The sequence below is a fragment of the Dioscorea cayenensis genome, chromosome 7 (assembly GCF_009730915.1).
Source record: "Dioscorea cayenensis subsp. rotundata cultivar TDr96_F1 chromosome 7, TDr96_F1_v2_PseudoChromosome.rev07_lg8_w22 25.fasta, whole genome shotgun sequence".
Lineage (NCBI taxonomy): Eukaryota > Viridiplantae > Streptophyta > Magnoliopsida > Dioscoreales > Dioscoreaceae > Dioscorea > Dioscorea cayenensis.
Window position 1 is genome coordinate 6,986,551 of NC_052477.1, and position 21,094 is coordinate 7,007,644.

Sequence of the window (21,094 nt, forward strand, 5' to 3'; positions counted from 1 at the left end):
TCCGTGCACTTGTAGTATACACACGCAATTCAACCGTATCAGTAGTTCACTCCATCTGGGAGAGGAACTTCTGAATTCAAAGACATCTCAGGTCCATTTTTTTCATGATGAAGCCCAGGCTTTACACTCACGTAGCTGCAGATAATAGAACACTTCAACAAGCTTAATCTTGTCAAATCCCTTCCATTCCCATCACCTTGGGATACAAGATGTCTGTCCAATGTGTTGGGTATTTTAATACAGCTGCTATTTCACCAAAAATGGTTATGAGATCTCCCATCATTAACAGGGTTCTTAGGCACTTTTCTCGACCGCTGGGATCCATACGTTGAATATGTTGCCAGGTTACTAAGAATTGGAGGGGTAAGATTGATGTCACCGTCATCACTAATATTCATAGCTTGGGTTGATTCAACACTGCCATTGTTGCTGTTATCCTCATTTTTAAGATCTATCCCTAAATTCTGAGAATAGAGAAGTCACGTAGGACCCTGTCATACTATCTTCCCCACAAATTATCTTAAGGCCCTAGTAGTTCTCTATTGGCTTATTAATGATAAGCCTTGTAGCTGGGTGTGCTTGCAAATCAACGAAAATTAGATAATGTCGCATATCCCTTATGCATGTTTGATTCTTCCTAGAAAGTGTACAGGATCACCAAGTAATACCTCATGTAAAAGACACGAGGATCGTATTCCTCGGGGTTAAGGATCTACTATTACTCCTTCACCACTTACTATCTAGCCCAACATCATAAACAAGAGAATTTACTCTACTAGATGCAAGAAAATAAATAAGATACGGCTATACAAATTAAAGAAGTGATAAGTGCTTGTGTATAAGTAATACGAAGTATTCATTTCTTATATTAAGCATTAATTTTCTCACATTTTATCTCTTATGCATGTGTATTTGTGTTCTTTTGTGCATTTAGGGTTGTGGACACAAGTGTGGAAGAAAGGAACCAAAAGTAGATCGTGGATGCAATTTTTTGATGAAGTTCTTGGATTGAACAAACATGAAGACACAAGTTGTGTTCAAAGACATTTGGGTGTGTGCCAACCTCCATTGTACTCAAGAGAATACACAAATTGGAGGGGCACAAAGGCAGTCATACTCATGTGTTCCGACTTGTGCAATACTAGCAAGATTATTATCAATGTGGTTTAGTTGAAGACACAACACGATCTACCGCATAGATGTGTGAACATTCATGTGGCCTCGATGAGAAGTGTGGATTTGGGAGTATTTTGGCAAAGTATCGTAGCAATTACTATAGTAAATCACTGTAGAAAAATCACTACAGCAGTTACCGTTCATAGCTCACAGGAAACAGAATTCTGCAAATTCACACGGGCGCGTGGATGCCCAATTCTAGCCCCTATAAATACCGTGATTTGAAATGTTTGGAAGGATCTTTTTCTCATCTTTTCCCCATATTTGGAGGCACTCGTGGTTAGGGTTTTGAGAGGATTTGGCTAGGTCTTTGGAGTGGTTTCTACGGCCTTCAACATTGCTTTCCTTTTGGAAGATAGTTATTTGGGGAACCTTTGGAGAAGATGAGGCGGCTCCGCAAGACCATCGATATGGACTACGAGGGGGTTTTATCTATGGATAGCATGCTTTTACTTTCGATTTCATTATTGATTATGTATTGCTCCATGGAGAGCTAAACCCCTAGTGGGTTCTTGGACTTATAAACCCTATGATGATTTTGTTTCATTGACTTTTTATTAAGTATCTTTAATTGATGTTTTTAATTGAGCTCCAACCTTGAAAGCTTGTTGAATTAATTTTCCCTTAGAATGACACTAGGGTTGAGAATCTATATTGGTAATCCTTATGAATGAGTGACACTTCATTAGGATTAGACAAAGCTAGGTTGGAGAGGGTCGAGAGGGTGAGTCGAGAGGTAGCGGATCATCCCCTTTCCCTTCCGATGTGATTTATCCTACCTCCACATTCCAAGAGTTCTTTGCGATCACAATATAGTGAAGTGCTAAGAAACGAACTCCACTGGGGCTTAGTTGCGCGAGCAACAGAGTAAAGTGTTGAAGTAATCCTTAGTGTTGGGGCTTAATTGTGACTAATGGTCTTTCTCCTAGACCAAAGGGTTAGATCTATATTAGGGAATAAGGTTTATCACTTGGAGTCCCCAGAGCTTTAAGCAACCTTGTACAGTGTGAGGCGTTGAGGGTATTCCTTTCTGGTAGGATATAGTGTAGGGTTAGTTACAATTGACCTTAGGTTTGGGACCGTGTGCTTTAGGATTTTCATAACCCATTAAACATCAGTTAGGAGACATAATGGTTAGTTTTGCACTTGAAACAATAGTCCTAGTGTGAGCAATGTCCAGGTGCCCCATTTTCTATCGATTGCCTCTCCTTATATTCTATTGCGTCTCTTTCTTCTTTAATTTATTTTTACTTGCATCGTTATTGTTCACACCACTCTTGAATCATCTTCACCATTGTTAAATAGCAATTCTAGTGTTTCTGAGCACTATTCCCTATGGATATGACTACCCACTCACTAGGGTACTTTATTATTTCGACAACCTTTGCACTTCCAGTACACACACGTAAAGGGTGTGTCAAGAAGTAAGAGAAAACAAGAGCAACAATGAAATACAAAGGCCTATGGATGTGGATTCTTTTTAGGGGTCATCATAACACAAGGATGAAGAACAAAAGATGCAAGGATGATTTGGATCGAGGGATCTCAAGATTAGATCAACCTCAATTTCTCGGTGATTGAACCCTAATCCCATACGAATGTTGTTCGGAATCTCTTCCTAACCAACATCCCTAAGATTGCATTAAGAGCAAGGAGATCCCAAGACAAGGGTACACTCAACCTAAGTTTACCCTTAAAGATTGGAGGACTACCGACATCCAATCTCTTGGCATGTTAGTACAAGTAACCCTTTTTAATTCATTCATGATCTAATACATGTGAGTAGGTCACATCGAGGTGTAAAACTCAATATAGAACTACGGATCTCTCCATAAGTAATTCTAAGCATGGAGCATAATAAATTAATTGACAAATCAACCTAAGCATTAGAATTAAGCATCAATCATCCAAAATACATAATGAACCCCCCAAGGTTCACCAAGATCCGGTAGCCTTGGGGGTCTAGTGTGCCATCAACAAAATACAAACAAAAATGTAAAGCAAAACACAATAATAGTTTATAGATGACACTCCCTAGGCAAAATGATGAAGAAGGAAGTGGAGATCGGGCCAAATGACTCTTCCCCCATCCAATAATCGCCGAATAACGCTTCCGCTAGCCGAAGGCCGCTCCTCGGTCCTAAGAATCCATCCTTCTTTAGTGGTGGATCTCCCCCTTGAGTAATAAAGCCCTTGAAACCTTCTTTAGCCCTTGAATTTCTCCTCCAAAGATGTCATCATTCTTAATCCGTCTCCACCCCTAAATGGTAGCCAATCTTTGGTCCTAGAATCTTGCTTTCATATCCCAGGGTACATACGGCCTTCATGCGGTCCCGGATGAAGGCCGCATAAGTTAGGAAAAATTGTCCCAAAAAACCTGTAGGTGCTACAGTAGGTACTATGGTCTACAGTACTCCAGTTATAGTAAATTGCTAAAGTACTATAGCTGCAGTAATTTCTATAGTAAATGCACTGCAGTACTGTGAAACCCTAGTTTTCTTCTCTTTTCTCCCTAATCATGTCCTCACATTCACCATGGCTTCTTTGTACCCTACAAAGTAAATAACACATGATTAAGCACACAACAGGCATCAATTGAATGAAATACATGCTAAGCATATAAAATACTTATGATAAAGACATATACATTTAGACACTTATCAATGGTCAACTAATGAAAAATTATAGATTACCTCAATGAACGTCAATGCTACAATTGGATCAAGAATGATCATTTTTGTTGCATCATCCCAGACTACAAAGCTGAGTTCATTTGCCTTTTTAATTTTATCATAATGTGGCTTAATGATCTTATAGTGGTTCTCCACATTTTCACGACAGAAATCAGTTATGAATCTAGCATTGACAGCCCTTGCGGAGAAAAAGTAAATGCATCTCGTTTAAAAGGCTTGTCACATTTGAAGCATTTCATATCTTGGTCCACAAGCAATGGAATAAGGAAATTGTTGTATTCCGGCTTCCATCTCTTGTTTGGGGTGGCATGCTTATTGCTGGCATGCTTTAAACAAGCAACATCATTCACGTGATCATGACCCTCCTTTTTGTTTAGAATTCCAATGAATGAATAATTTAGAAAATTCAAAGGATATCAAATTTAAAATATAAAGCTATAGGTTCAGACATTAAAAAATGAAAAAAATGTGAACAAAAATAAACAGCATAGCCATCACATATCACAAGTAAAAAAGCATCCCATGAGATAGTCACACAAAACCACTATAACTAAACCCGCATATCGTTCGCTATTCTATCCCTTAGCTCCGCTCATTGCCTATTTTCCTCATGTTGTTCCCATTGCAACCGACCTTGAGTTGAGACCAATTGTTCTTGTTGTGTGCTCCATTCATTCAATATCTTATTGTTTGGGTCGGCATCGGCTATATAGTTATAGACAATGCAACAAGCAAGCACTAACCTTACCTAAGTCTTGAATGGGAAAAAAAGGTGCGAGGTTAGAACCTTGAATCTATTATTTAATACAACAAACATTCATTTAACTTTTGACCTCAACATGGAGTGCCTAAGATTAAAAAGTTCCTTTGGGGTTTGTTGGAGGCCTTTCACTATGTTCCTTTAGGTGGCATCTAATACCTTGATATAATGCTATAAATCCATTCATACTTGTATTTCCGGCGTCTACCAAGTAATATTTTCCTACAACAAAGAACAATGTTCAATTAGGGTTCTTATAATGTTAAATTGTGGCTGAAATTTATTTTTGGCCACCTTCTATTATTTTGAGTCCTTCAGGTTGTGGTCATGATATTTCATCTCTTAAGACAGTACATTCATTTGTCGATCTTTCCCAACCCACTAGAACATAGATGAACTTTAGATCGGGGTTCACCACTGCAAGTACATTTTGGGTTGGACCTTTCTGACCATAGAACCGTTGTAATTCATGCAAAGATATAGAAGCATCGATGTGCGTCCCATCTAATAGTCCTATACAATCCTACATGTGAAACACAAATGAAGGAAATACCATTGAGTGTTGTATGAAACTTATTAGGATTTATGATTTAGTTGGACAAAATCTTACTTTGAAAAAAGGGTACCAATTTTGGTTACTTTCAGTTTCAAGATGGCAGGTGCTGTTGGGGGATGCACATAGTTATCATGAATAGCACGTATGGCGCAAATGACATTGTTAAAGTATTGGCTAATAGTTTTTCCAGTGCGAAGAAACTCAACATGCATAATCTAGTTCTTATTGTTGTGCCCAGCTATATACAAGAATATTGCCAATTGTTCTTCTATAGATATACTATCTACAAGTAGATTCTTGTCACGCATGATAGATGCGAGATGCCTAAAAGGCCTATATCTATCCTAAGGTAGCTGATGCAGTAGTCTCAACCATTCCTTAAAAAACATTCCATATGTTTCTTCCTAGTTAGGTCTCAAAATATAGAGAGTTCCCTATGCCTTATATGCCTAGTTAAATGAGTTTCCTCAAGTAAATAGGTAACGATGATGACAATTATTGTAAAGGCTATTGCGAAAGGCCTCGCACGATCATTTAGTGCCCAGGAATCCATCTACATAATGGATGAGTAAGTTATGGTGGTGAATAAGCCTTTCGGGTAATTGATTTTATTGTAAGCAATGTAATTATGTGTACCAATGGCTTTATATAGCATGACATGTCATATCATGTGACATATATGAAAAGTAAGATAAAAAAAACAACAACAAGATCTAAAATGTAGGTTAGGGAATTTGCAAAAGGCAAACAAAGAAACACATAAATAAGTAAGAAATTACAGAAAAAAAAGAGTATAAATAATTATAAACAAAAGGTAGCATGCAAAAAAATAAAATAAAATAATAATAATAGATAAATAAATAAATAAATAAAAAAACAAAAAAAAACGGAGAAAAAACTAGAAACAAGTACAAAGAAAATAATTTACAAATGAGGTACAATGAAAAATTAGGTAGGGTGTTAAGAGAAATAGGAATAAAATGATTCTAATGAATCAACAACAAAAATAAATAAATGAATTTTAAGAAACCATGGAAGCAACAATTAAAATGAGGAAAACAACGCCACAACACAAACAAAGGATATACAATCAGAATAGTATTCTAGATGAGCTGAATTCATGTTATCAAGGTGTTTAACAATAAATAAATAAATATCATCTTGGGTGTTATTCTTATAACATGCACTTTGTTTCTCTTATGTCTAATGGATGCAGTCATAATTCTCTATTATAATATGAGGAAAGTCCAAATCCATGAAGAAAGTGTATGCTTTATGGAGGCACAACTTTCTTGAAATGGAACTTCAATTGAAAAGAAGCATACAATAAAATAATTAGGGCAAATGAAAATTTTGATGAAAAATATTGCATTAGTGCCAGTTCTTATGGTATTGTCTATAAAGCAAAACTATCATCTGGGGAGACATTAGTTGTCACGAAAATTCAAAAAATAGAATATGAGATAGACGAGTGCGCTTTCAAAAATGAAATACAAGCATTTTTTAAGTTCAACTTTCTTAGTGCATTGTAGAAACAAAACAAGTAATATTGCCGATTGTCGCTTTGCTATTTGAAAAAAAAAAGACATAAAACAAGAATTAGTTCAAACTATAGCAATAATGAATTAGACATAAATAAAAAATAAAAGACAGTATATAGCATACCAAAGCAAGAACTTCATAGTGAGTCTATTGAACACAAAGCAAACAAAATGAATTAGATCATATAACCATAATAATTATAATAAGAACAATAACAAATGAAGGTAATAACTGTATTGTAAAACAAATCAAGAGGAGAACAAAAAAACATAAAAAAATTTGAGAACACACAAGATAATAAAGAGAAAAAAATTAACATTTAAGAATATAAACACATGATAAAACAAATATTGGAAAAACCAAAGACAAAAGGGTAAAAAATCAAAATAATTAGTTAGAAGATAACAAACCAAATCACTAGCCAACTACTTGAAAGTAGATAGGAGACAACAAGCAAGCTAATCAATAGCTCAGAAAAAAATATATTTAGCATACTAGATTGATGAAAAAAAAGTAAAGATAGCACAACAAAAAAAGGAGAAAAACATTAAATCCTTGCTAATGTAGAGGGAAAAAAATGCAAACCCTCAAACAAACAAGATCTAGGCCTGACTTCGTTGAAAGGGACTAATGAGTCAGCAATCAAGATATGGAGACACAAACCTGAAACCCATGGAAGAATTAGGATCCATAATCAAGATTAAACATGTTATAAGATAGATCTTCCTAACAAATAGGAACAAAAAGACCTTGTATACAAACTAGATCCGGTGATATTGATGGTTGTGGAAGAAGAGGGGAGTGGCCTTACAATGAAAAAGAAAATTGGTGGCTCTCAACCAAGAAGATGGTGACCATCGAGAAGGGTGGGAAATGTGGACGGCCACTGCCTAAGGAAGGCTAGCAAGAAAGGAGATGTGTTGCAAGATAGAGTGATAAATGTTGTGTATTAGTAATACGAAGTATTCTTTTCTTACGATAAGCATTACTTTTCTCAGATTTTATCGCTAATGCATGTGTATTTGTGTTCTTTTGTGCATGTAGGGTTATGGAGACAAATATAGAAGAAAGAAGCCAAAGTAGATTACGAGTGCACTTAGTTAACGAAATCTTAGAATGAACAAACGTGAAGATACAAGTTGTGCTCAAAGATATGTGAGTGTGTGCCAACCTCCATTGTGTTCAAGGAAATATGCAAATTGGAGGGGCACAAAGGCAATCACACTCATGTGTTCTGACTTGTGCAAAGCTAGCAAGATTCTCGTCAAATGTGCTTTTATTTGAAGATGCAACTCAATCTACAGCATAGACGCATGCCCGTTTATGTTGCCTCGATGAAAAGTATGGATTCGGGAGTATTGGGGGAGGGAGGAGAGGCACTGTAGCAGGTTTTCTTCATAGGCCGCAGAGAATTGATTTCCTAGAGATTCACATGGGTGTGTGGAAATTTGACACAGCCGTGTGGATGCCCGATTCCAGCCCTATTTAAGTCGCGTATTCAGCCCGGTTTCAGAATCCTCTTTTCCATCTTTTGGCTATCTTTTCTCCACTTTTAGAGGTGCCCGCGGCTAGGATTTAGAGAGGCTGTGTAGGATTTACGGCTTTTGATATCGCATTTCCTTCGAAAGAGAGTTATTGGGGGAGCTTTCGTCGGCACCGATCCGACGAGGTGTGCCCTGGGCTTGACGAGGGGACCTTTGGAGAAGACACGGCCACTCCACAAGACCATCGACATGAACACCAAGGGGATTTTATTCATGGATTGCATATTTTTACTTTTGATTTCATTATTGATTGTATTTTGCTCCATAGAGAGGTAAACCCCTTGTGGGTACTTGGACTTGTAAACCCTAGGATGATATTGTCTCTTTGACCTTTTATTATGCTTTCCTTTAATTGATGTTTTAATTGAGTTCCAATCTTGAATGCTTATTGAGTTGATTTTCCCTTAGAATGACACTAGGGTTGAGAATCCATTTTGTTAATCCATGAGGATGAGTGACACACCATGAGGGTTAGACAATACTAGATTGGAGAGAGTTGAGAAGGTGAGTCGAGAGATATCGGAGCATCCCCTTTCTCTTCCGGCGTTATTTATCCTACCTCCACGTTCCAAGAGTTCTTTGTGGTCACTATAGAGTGAAGTGCTAAGAGACAAACTCCGCTGGGGCTTAGTTGCGCAAGCAATAAAGTGAAGCGTTGAAATAATCCTTAGTCACTGGGGCTTAATTGTGACTAGGGGTCTTTCGCCTGGAACAAAGGATTAGATCTATTTTAGGGAATAGGGTTTATCACTTGGAATCCCTAGAGCCTAAAGTAACCTAGCACAGTGTGAGGTGTCGAGACTGAGAGATTTCTCCATCGGGGTATAGTGTAAGGTTAGTAACGGTTGACCTTAAGTTTTGGGACCATGTGTTTAAGGATCTCCACGACTCGTTAAGCATTAGTTAGGGAACATAATATTGGTCTTGCACTTGAAACAATAGTCCTAGGGTGAGCAATGTTCGGGTGCCCCATATATCATCGATTGCCTCTCCTATCTTTTATTTGTGCTTCCTTCTTCTTTTCTTATTTCTATTTGTATTGATTCTTATTCACATCATTATCGATTCATCTTCATTCTAGTTAAACAATAATCTTTGTGTTTCTAATCACTATTCCCTGTGGATTCGACTACCCACTCACCGGGGTAATATTACTTCGACAAACCCGTGCACTTGCGGTACACACACAAAAAGGCGTTTGTCATAGAGAAAGAACAAGAAAGAAGGAGAATGAAAAAAGGGAAGTGGGTGCCCAAAATGAAGCCATGCCACTTCACGTGAATGACGAGACACTTTTGCTAAAAGGGAAAAAGAGTGCTGAAGTGGACTTTTGTCTTTTGTTTAGGGAAGTTGAATGTTGAAGTCAGAGGGATTTGGAGGTGTAAAATGATGCACTTTGGAACTAACTTCGGTCAAACAAACATACTGAATTGGTTGGGAAATATCCATGTTAGCCACTTCAACCCAAAATGAAGTGAAACAAACATACCCTGAGCATATGGGTGAAGTGCATATAAGATGTGTTTATAAAGTTCTTCTCTTATGTTAATCCTAGTTATGAGACCAACACATCATCTGCACATGCTTCATGGTGTTGTTGCTTCTCATATTGAACCTGCATATTGGAATTCTCAATGTGGGGCACACTCCCCTTCACCACTTAAGCAGGAAGTCACCTAGGGCCTGAGCCTTGGTAGCAGCCTTGGTACATGCATTTGTTATACATGATCCTGCACCTAGTCATCCTACTCCTGTGGAGTCACAATCACTCGAAGCTGTCTATGCCTTTAGTGTTTATTGAGATACTCAAAGGTGACAACCAACCTATGAGGAGTATATAGAATTCACGAGGTATTATGGCACAAGCTCAAGCAGAGGTAGAACCTAATCAAGTATCATCCTCTGTACCAGCAGAGGCTTCAGCTCTAGTAGAGAGTAGTAACATCTGCCAGGAAAGCTTGAGCTTGACTGTAGCCCAACTTTGTGAAATGACTCAAAAGGCTTTACAATTGGCTATGCAAGCAAGGAAACTATTTTAGGAGGGTAGAAGGGTATAAGAGTATTGTACTAGTAGGAGGAACTTGCAGTTTGCTCAGTCTTCTAAGAGGATCAGGAGTGGAAGTGCTTCCAAAGGTAATGTAGCCATAAGTCCTATTTATACACCACTCAGTCAGTTGGGTAGTCAGAGGAGTTTAGCTAATATTGGTTGGGCACTAGGATTGAGATCATCTAGCCCTGTGCCTTTTTTTTTTTACCCGTAGCGGATTTCATTATGGTCGATGTTTAGGAGCATGTAGATACTTCCAATGTGGAAGACCAATTTATCGTAAGTTAGCATGTCTAGAAATAAGCCATCCAATTCTGACATCATCATCCCCTTTATCTAATGATTTTGTATTATCCAGAGGTACATAGCCAGCTGCTATGACCCCTGCTACTACTGCTAAGTTAGCTGTTGTTGGTGACATCCCACAGTTAGAGGCACAATGACCTCATATAAGATCCCAAACTAAAGTCATTGGCATGACTAACAAGGATGCTAAGGGTAGACCGAACATGATCGCATGTATTACATCTATTATCCAACATGATGCTCGTATTTTGCTTGATTCTAGGTCTAAGAAGTCTTTTATTAGTTCTTCATTTGCATGATGTTATCTCCTCACAAGTGCACGAGGATCAAAGTAATAAAATACCCGGTGAGTCAGGTAGTCGAATCCACAGGGAATAGGACTATTAGTACTAACTTTTTTCTCTACTTTCTAGCCTAATGATAAATAGAAAGGTATGGTGATCTAATGTGCGAAGAATGAAAACCGGAGACGAATATGCAAGGGTAAAATGGAGGGAGATCTCAATCAATAAAGATGAGATACCCGAGCAATGCTCCCCCTAGGATCTAACATGAAGTTTGAGACTTGCTAAATGCTTCTAAACCGAGTCTAATGAGTCGAGGTAATCCAAGAACAACAGGTCCTTGTCTCCAAGCAACCAGTACTAGTCCCTTACAAGGTCCTGGTGGAGAAATCGCTCAATCTCAACACCTCACACCCCATATAATCGTAATAAACTCTAGGGATACCTAAGAGTGAAACCGATTCCGAAAGATAGATCCAACCCAAATTCCTGGTGAAGGATCCCTAACCCCCTACAAGGTCGTGGCGGAGAAATCTCTTAATCTCACGCCTCACACCAAATATGGTTGCATAGAGTCTAAGGAATACAGAGATAGGAAACACTCAATCAGAAGGGGAAGGGGACGCTCCACTATCTCATGACTCACCCTCTCAACCCTCTTTTAACCTTAAAGTTTCTAACTCTAATGGAGACCCCTCACATCAAAGTAACAAATCATACAATGTAGATCAATCACAAAGATCAATAACACATGCAAGCAATGAAATCACAAGGTTAAAACTCAAATCAACTCGGATTAACTAGGAACATAAAGCAAATTAATACAAAAGAATAGATCTTAGGGTTCATATGCCCAAGTACCTACTAGGGTTTAGCCCTCCATGGGGCAAGTTACAAAACAATAATTAATACAATGAAAATCAATAAAAGCCATACAGAAAACCCCCTTGTATTCGTGATGATTGGCCTTGATGGGTAGTTCAAGGTCTTGAAGGATTCCTCTCCGAAGCTAGGTCGCCGGTGGCTTCCCAAGTGCTATGACGATGAAGGAAACTATCAAAGTTGGTGAAGAACACCCTCCAAATCGGTAAAGACCTCCTCTCCAAAACCTAACCGTCTCACCCCTCAAAAGCCGCACAAAAGATGTCAAAGAATAGAGCAAGAGGGTTATTTATAAGCCTAAACCGCGTCTGTCACATGCCCCCACATGCCCATGTGGATTTTCCACGCACCCACGTGGGCTACAGAAATTTTCACGCGAGCGCGTGGTATTACCACACTGGCGCGTGAACAGTAATTTTCCTACAATAATGCTACAGTAAAATTGTTTTTGTGTTTTCTGCAGTGCTTTTCGCACACACTGTCCAAACATTCTCTTCTTGAGGCCACATAATCGGGCACACGATCATGTGGTAGGCTATAAGACTTTTCTTCATCGACGCATCTTCAAGAGATTTTGCAATCTACAGTACTTTTCACACACGTGGTCCAAATATTCTCCTCTTGAGGCCACATAGTCAGACACACGATCATGTAGTAGGCTATAAGACTTTTCTTCATTGACGTGTCTTCGAGAGATTTTGCAATCTTCACAAAGAGAAGGAACATGAAGATGTGACTGCCTTTGTGCCCTTCCAACTAGTGAATTGACTTGAATCTCCTTGGAAGTTGGCACACATCTTCACATTCATGAACTCCTCTCATGTCTTGGTCTTTGAATTGCACAAGAACTATCAACATTGTGCCTTTAATAGCCTATCTTTGCTCCATTTTAATCCTTCAAGACATTCACAACCTAATTTCACAAAAGAACACCAAATATACAATATGAGACATAAACCATAATAAAAGTGATGCTCAATGCATGTAAAACATATAGAAAAATATGTCTACTCAAGCACTTATCAAATATCTACAACAATTTAACATTTGTCATCAAGCATAAGGCTGGGGTTCAAAACAAAGTAGCCGACGCGCTAAGCCTGCGGGCTGCGTTACTAATCACTATGCAAACCGAAGTCATCGGATTTGATTGTTTGCAAAGTCTATATTCCCAAGATGAAGATTTTGCAAAAGTTTGGTAGAACCCCATCACCCCTTATTTGGTTCATGATAGATTCCTAATTTTCAAGAATCACCTTTGTATTCCTCGAGGTTCATTATGAGAATATTTGATCAGTGAGTTGCATGGGGTAGGACTTGGAGGGCATCTGGGTCGAGACAAGACAATTGCGTTGATGGAAGAACGTTATCATTGGCTACAACTCAAGAGAGATGTGAACAAATATGTGAAGAAGTGTTTTACTTGCCAAAGCAACAAAGGTCAAGCCCAAAACACTGGATTATACACTCCTTTTCCGGTCCCAGCTGCTCCATGGGAAGACATAACAATGGACTTTGTCCTTGGATTTACCATGTACGCAGAGTGGTTGTGATTCTGTGTTTGTGATAGTTGATCGATTCTCCAAAATGGCTCATTTCATCCTATGCAAGAAGACTTCTGATGCCTCTCACATTGATAGCCTGTTTTTCCGGGAGATCATGCATCTACATGGTGTACCCAAAATGATCCCTTCCGATAGAGACACTACATTTTTATCTTACTTCTGGTGAACTTTATGGAGGCTCTTTGGGACTGATCTGCAATATAGTAGTTCTTTTCATCCTCAAACGGATGGTCAAATGGAAGTCGTCAACAAAACCTTAGGAAACATCATTTGTTGTCTTTCTAGTGACCGTCCCAAACAATGGGATCTCTCCTTAGCTCCAGCAGAATTTGCATATAACAATATGATGAACAGGTCGATGGGAAAAACATTGTCTGCAATAGTGTACCAACGACCCCCGATGCATATGTTGGACTTGGTTTCCTTACCTAAGATACCATGCTACAGTGTCATAGTGGAGCACCTAGCGAAAAAGATTGAGGCTATTCAAGTCAAAGTTAAGCACAAACTCGAAGCTTCAAATGCCGCATACAAGGAGAAGAAAGATCAATATCGTCGACTGAAGACGTTTATCGCAGGTAACCTTGTGATGGTGCACTTACGAAAAGAGCGATTTCCTACTGGCACTTACAACAAGTTGAAGCCAAAGAAGGTTGGTCCTTGCTGGATTTTGAAGAAGATTAATGACAACGTTTATATAGTTGACCTTCCGGAGGAGTTTGTTATTTCGTGTACATTCAATGTTGCTAATTTAGTTGAATATCACTCTCCTGATGAGCCGTTGTATCCTATTGCAGACTTGTGGATGAGCCCTTTCCAAGTGAGGGGGAATGACGTGGATCCAATCACACGGGTGGAATCAATCACAGAACCAACCAGTGATTGATTGAAATAAATCACTCTCACGCATGTGGATACTTTCCATGCATGTGCTTTCCATGCAAGAATGATTTGGAGGAAGACTTTCCATGCACGAGGACTCCATGCAAATTTAGCATTCTTTCCTATTTACTTATGCATTGATTCTTTTGTCATTAGTGTACATTATTATCTATTTAAGAATGCATTGTAATGGCTTTTGAGAAGAAAAAATTTGAATAATCATTGAGAGTTCTCTTCATATTCTTTGTTGGGTTGTGTGCTTCTGCAACAATCTGGTTCACAACATGAACTGGGAAAGAAACTTCCGTTGTCCTACTACATGAAGGAAATCATTAAAGCCTGGGATTTCTGCAAAAATTTCTGTGAAGTGCTACAATAAATAGTACAACAAATATACGTATATAATACACACATTTCGACATTTATCAGTGTACAAATGTCTTTGTTAAAAGGCTGACTTGTCATGTTCCATATCAGTCTTTTTTTTATGGAACTTTGTGGAAATAATCCAAATAAAGGCCAGGATCCTCTTGTTGAAATTGCTTAGGAAAAAAGGAAGATTACTTGTACTTGAATCCACTAATATAGATGATCGGGTCTTGTGGCTCTTCTAATTAATCACACACAGAAAGTGAGATGGGAACCCTAATGAAAGAAACCCTAATTATGAATCTAGTTCTTAGCATGCATCAGTCATGGACCACCACCCCATTTATAAGAAAACTTGTGGGGCTAATTACAAGTCCACCCATCAAAGACTTGACGACTTCATCCTAGGAATTCTACACGTTATTATATAAATCCACATATGTAATTTGGATGAATAGGATCATATCCAAAATTTATTTAGATCAATATAATTAGGCCATTTAAATCAAAGATAGTAATATATATATACACAAAATTATTAATGTGATTTGTGTATGTCTACATGATAAGTGCATAATTGAATATAATTTTTTATATTATTTCGTACTCTTAATTAGCATGTATGTAGCATTCTTTTGGAAGATGATGCTTAACATATTGTAAAAATTAAGTCCCTGTCACGGGTAATGCATAATGGAATAGAAGGAACCATAAGAAACAAATGTTGGGGCAAGGAAAAAAATAGCTCCCTCAACATCAAGAACAAGAGAACAGACCAAGCAAAATATCTTACAGTCTCCTTACGGGGTCATATACGGTTGTAAGCCTTATTCAAAGGACCTTACGGACATATTTATGCCCGTAAGCAGGAGTATAATTGTTAGATAAAGGACTTTATGGGTATGACTTAAGCCTATAAGCCAGGGCATAAGGTTTCATCAAGAGGAGCTTACGGGGAGCACATAAGACTATAAAGAGGTAGCAAGTACCATCAAGAAAAGTTTACTGTCTAGCAATTATGGCCTTAAGGTAGACCATAACACCCAGATAAAAGACCTTACAAGCAAAGCTTATGTCTATAAGATGCCCGTAAAGCAAGTGACCTGATTGCTTTCCCGCAAGTGTACAAGATCGCCAAGTAATACCTCGTGTAAAGACAGGAGGATCATATTCCATGGGGCCAAGGAAGTATTATTACTCACTCTTCATCTACTTTCTAGCCTATAAATCCAAGTGAAACGAACAAATAAAGTAAACTAACTAATCTAATAGCCAGGCTACTAGCACACATAAATAAATAAACAAGGGAGTGTTAAGCAAGAAAAGGCAGTGTTTCGATAAGGAATCCCCCTAGGATTGTTGTTAAGGCCCAAACTAGGATGGTTTAAAGTGCATTGAAAGTATTTAAGACCTAGAGATCTCTTAGATAGGTTAACCCCAATCTCTTGGTGTCTAACCCCTAATCCCATACGAGTGTTAATCAGAATCTCTTTCAGATCAACCCAGCTACGATTGCAAAGATTTCAAGAAAATCTCTAACGTCAACACCCGATCTCTTGGCGTGTCGGCACAAATATCCCCTTTCAATCTATGTATGACCTAGTACAAGCATGCTCTCACGTCAACAAATACAATTCAAGAATGAACTACGGATTTCTCCATTTGTAGCTCAAGACATGCAAAGCACAATAGATTGAATCTTAAACAACCATCAAATTAAACAACCATGCAAACATCTGAGGTTTTTTTACACAAGAACTACCCTAAGGTTCATCCACATCCAAAAACTAAAATAAGTTAATCCCTCATGATGAGCGATACTTATACAACAAACAAGGAAAAGAAAGACAATAAAGAAGCAAGAAAACTTCCTCCACGATCTTGATCTCCTTGAATCGATGAAGCTTCAAATGGTGATGCAATGGTGGCTTAGAACTTCACACCAACTCCTCCTATGCTACTCTCCCTCTTGGTGTTGATGTGTGCTCATTTCCCACAAGGATCATCACCGAAAGATGGCCAGAAAGCCTCAAGGAAGTGCAGTGGCGGCGGCCAAAAAGGCCAAGAAGGAGTCCCTTTGTTTTGCCATAGAAGAAACTTTTTATAATGCCACAAATCGATGTATACCGGGGTCAATACCAAGGTCAATACCGGGCTGCATTGAGGCCATATGACTTAGGCCAAACTTTCTGGATCAACAAGTCTAAAAAATTCTCTAGGTGCTATAATCGTTGCTACAGTAATTCTGTTGCAATAATCCAGCTTCAGTACTCTAGCCACAGTAAAATATGCTACAATACTGTGACGCCTACAATACTGCGACACCTAATTTTCTTCTTTTTTTGCCCTAATCGTGTTCTCGTGTTCTCCGTGGCTTCATCATGCCCTACAAAGCAAATAAAGCACGATTAAGCATAAAACGGGCATCCATACCTACAAAAATACATGCTAAGTGTATAAAGTATACATAATATAAAATATACATTTAAACACTTATCATGACCCATCATCTGCAGCTCTTTACGGCCTTGTTCTTATGCCTGTAAGCTGCCAGCAAGGGGTTAGGTATAAAAGATTTCACTGAAGGTTTTTTGGGGAGATCTTTGGTAGTCGAGCAAAGGAAGAAGAGGAGAGAGAATCTCAAACCTTTCTCTAGCAATCCAATAACTTGGAGGGGTGCATCCACTCTCTAGGGCATTACTGGAGCCATTAAGGTGAGTTCTAGGTGGAATTTGTGGAATATTTATGGGCACTTCGAGGCTGCGAAGCGTGGAGAGAGTTTTAATATTTTCATTTATTTTTCCCGAGTTGATTGGGTTATATGATTGTTCTCCTCTAATAAAGAACTAAACTTCTTAGTGTTTAGGAATGGATACAACCTAGGGTTTATATTTTTGTTGAAATTGGTTGTAGACTTTGGAGCTTATATATTGATTGATCATTTGTAATACATTGTTGTTGAATTTAATTATACATTATTATTTATCTTGACTCTATTGTAGTGAAAGCTGAGAGCTTATGATTGATGCACTTGTGTGACAAATCGAGAGATTCATCTAGTGTAGATATACCATAATTGAAGTGGATCACCAGTTCACCTAGAAAGAGGGTACTTTGGGATTGAAATTTCTCTCTCTGTGATTCTCTCAAGTGAGTTGACATAGGATTAAAATTGAATGCAATCATAGATAGTGAGTGTTAGGAAGAGATTCTGATCTCTTTTTGTATGGGATTAGGGTCAATGATCTTGAGAGAGGGATTAGCTACTTATCAAATATGTGTCTTCTCTATATAGAGTTTGCCAAGTGCAATGTAGTCATAGGCTAGTCTATATCAACGTCTTATGGGACTAGTTATTGTTCACCTTGAGAAAGGAGATAGTATGATTTAGGAACTCACTTGGTTTGACTGTATTGTAAGATCTTGCGCAAGCTTTCTGAGACTCAATCAAACCCTAAGGGAATTCTATGCCTAAACACCCTTCTTGTATACTTGACTTGTCGTGATTTTACTTATGTTCCAGTTCTTGATTTATGTTTAGATTTAACACCTAAAATTGTATTTAGGTTGATTGACAGTTTGAGAATTAGTACTAGTATTCTCTAGCTCCTCATGGATTGATGACCCTGCTTTTTAGCACCCTATATTACTTGGTTGGCACATGTACTTGTTTTATAGGTCACATTAGTCCCTACCACTACATGACTTAGTGTATATATTTTATTAGATTCATACATAATGTGTAGTCCACATTTCAATAATCTTCCACTTAGACTTTATAGTCATGCACCTTCAGGGATTCAAAACAATGTGCAAATTACTATCAACAACAAAAATGTGCGTACAAGAAAAAAATCATCAAAATCAATCTTGTCTATCAACCCATCTATACATGAAATAAGGGCAATTGTTGGGCGTAGTATGTAACTAAACCAACAATAATCACATATACAGGCTTAGCTAACTATATAGATCAAATATGGATATGTAGCACAAAAATTATGAGCCAATGTGATCTATATTTGTCTATTTTTAGCTAATCCAACTTTAAAAACTTTTTATTAGATTATAGTTCAGAGTAAATTAATAAATAAACTAGAAATTTTATAAAGTCTATTCAAAGATGTCATGACATTGAAATAAGTATTAAGCTAAGTAAGAACTAAATATATTTCCTGTTAATCAAAAGTATTTCTACTAAAGACAACTATAAGAGCAGCATGATATGCCCTTTGAGTAACCGCAAGTGCACGAGTCGTATAAGTAGTAAAGTGTACCCGAATGGGTCAGGTAGTTGAATCCACATGGATTGGTAAGCTTTTAGTACTCATTGATCTTCTAATATCTAGCCGAATCAAAAAGGGTAATAGAAGATAATGGGCTAACCACTCAAGTAAATGTTGGATTGGAAGTGAATTGGATGAGGAACACAGAGATAAACTAGTGCCCCTGACTAATCCGCTCAATGACTGTACTGACTTAAGAAATGATTAAATGTACATCTCCTTGGACTGTGGTGACCACCTACATAGGGTTTCATAAAGTACCACCTCACTCAAGGCTCAGAGCAAACTCAACCCTTCCCTAATGTGTGCCCTAGCTAAATGGATCATTCAATCACCATCTAGACAGCAGATGTGCAACTAAGGTTAATATGCTTTTTTACTGTAATTGCAACTATGGGGAACATGCACACTAAATCAACGCTCATGCAGCTAGCGGCAATTCCCACATCGAGTTTTACAACATCCAAACATCAAGGCAATCAACACAAAGATGTGCAACCAAGATAAACAAGAGGAAGACCACAAGGAAACTTAATAATCAAAGCAACTAAGTTTAACACAAATCAAGGATCATAATCCGGGTTACCAAATGAAGGTTAGCCCCTCATAATTTTACAAACACATGAAAGACTAAAGAAAACAAAAGAGAAAAATCCATGAAAACTCCCTTTTTTGCTTCCTTAACCACTCCGCAATGCTCAGATAAAGTCCCGCCAATGTTGCTCAGCTCTACTCAGTGTCCTAGAACCTCAGATCCACCTCCAATCCATAGAAGATGAAGCCTAGCTGCCGCCTCCAAGAAGATCTGGAAGAAACCCTAACCAAATGTCCCCTTGAAAACCTAACCTTGGGCCCTAAAAAGGCATTCCTGAGGTAAGCACAGCCGCGCTCTTAGGAAAGTCTTCGGCTTAGTTTTGGCTTGAAAAATACAAAACCTGTAATTTGCATAGGCAGAAGCATGGGCATGCTTATAGTGCTTCCCATAAGCACACCTATGCTCTGGGCATAGAAAGTGTGCTTTTTCTTCCGCTTGCTACAGTAATCATGCTACATTGTTTTAGCTGCCATACGATTATTCTCTTCTTCTGGAAATGGCTGTAATGTGCACGAGCATGCTTCTAACCATGTTTCCCATGCTATAATTCCTGTGCTTAGCCAGATGAGGATTTTCCCGTAAAGTGCATGGGCATAAGCAAGGACGTGCTAATTCAAGTACTTCCCCCCTAATTTGAATTTTAGCTCTGTTTGGCACATGATTTGTTCCAAAATTCATTCTTTCATCCCAAGATCTAATTGCCTACACAATTACACACAAATACCCAAAGTAGTATCAATTTATATCAAAATATACGCCAAAAGACAAGAAAATCATATAATAGGGTATCTAAAATATCTATATAAAATGCACTCATCAAATACCCCCACACTTGAGCAGTTGCTTGTCCTCAAGAAAAACAATCAAAACCAAAGATAAAGGTAATCAAGGCAAACTATGAGTTACTGCGTGTCTAGCCGATCAAAAAGACTAGATTCACCCGTATTCCGTAATCCCCTTACTTGTGTGAATTACCCTAAGTATGTGCCCCATGTACCAATGGGAGACTTACCTAATAAGACCTTATTTACACAGAAAATAAGTGGGTAGTTGCTTCATACACCCTAGAGGTAGCCATTTTCTCTCAGTAGGTCATCAAGTAGGCATTGGTAATGCCCAAGATCTGACTACTCAAGAGTGACTTTCACACTTCATAGAGTGAGAGCTCTTTCTGCCATCTTTTGGATAAAACTATTTACAAAACATTGGTAGGGCATTCTTCCAAATCTGACTTTCTGAGAATGAAAATAAAACCAAAAAGGCTAATTTTTTTTTTATTTTTAATCACAAGGAAAGAAACACAACAAACTTGGTCTAAAGGCTAAAGTCCTTCCTAGGTACAAGTAAAACTACAGATAAAGTAAAGTTCAACAAAAATAAACACTAACTCTAGTGTCACCCTTAGCCTCATGGATCCCTATATAATAAATCATAGGCCATCCTAAGTCATGCATCATCACAATGAATACAAAAAGTAAAACCCTTCCCCACACTTAAACCATACATTGTCCTTAATGTACAAAAATGCTATCATGAAAAATAAATCGAGGATACATTAAATTGGGGAGAACTTTTAGGGACTTTCCTGATCACATGAAGTAATGTGG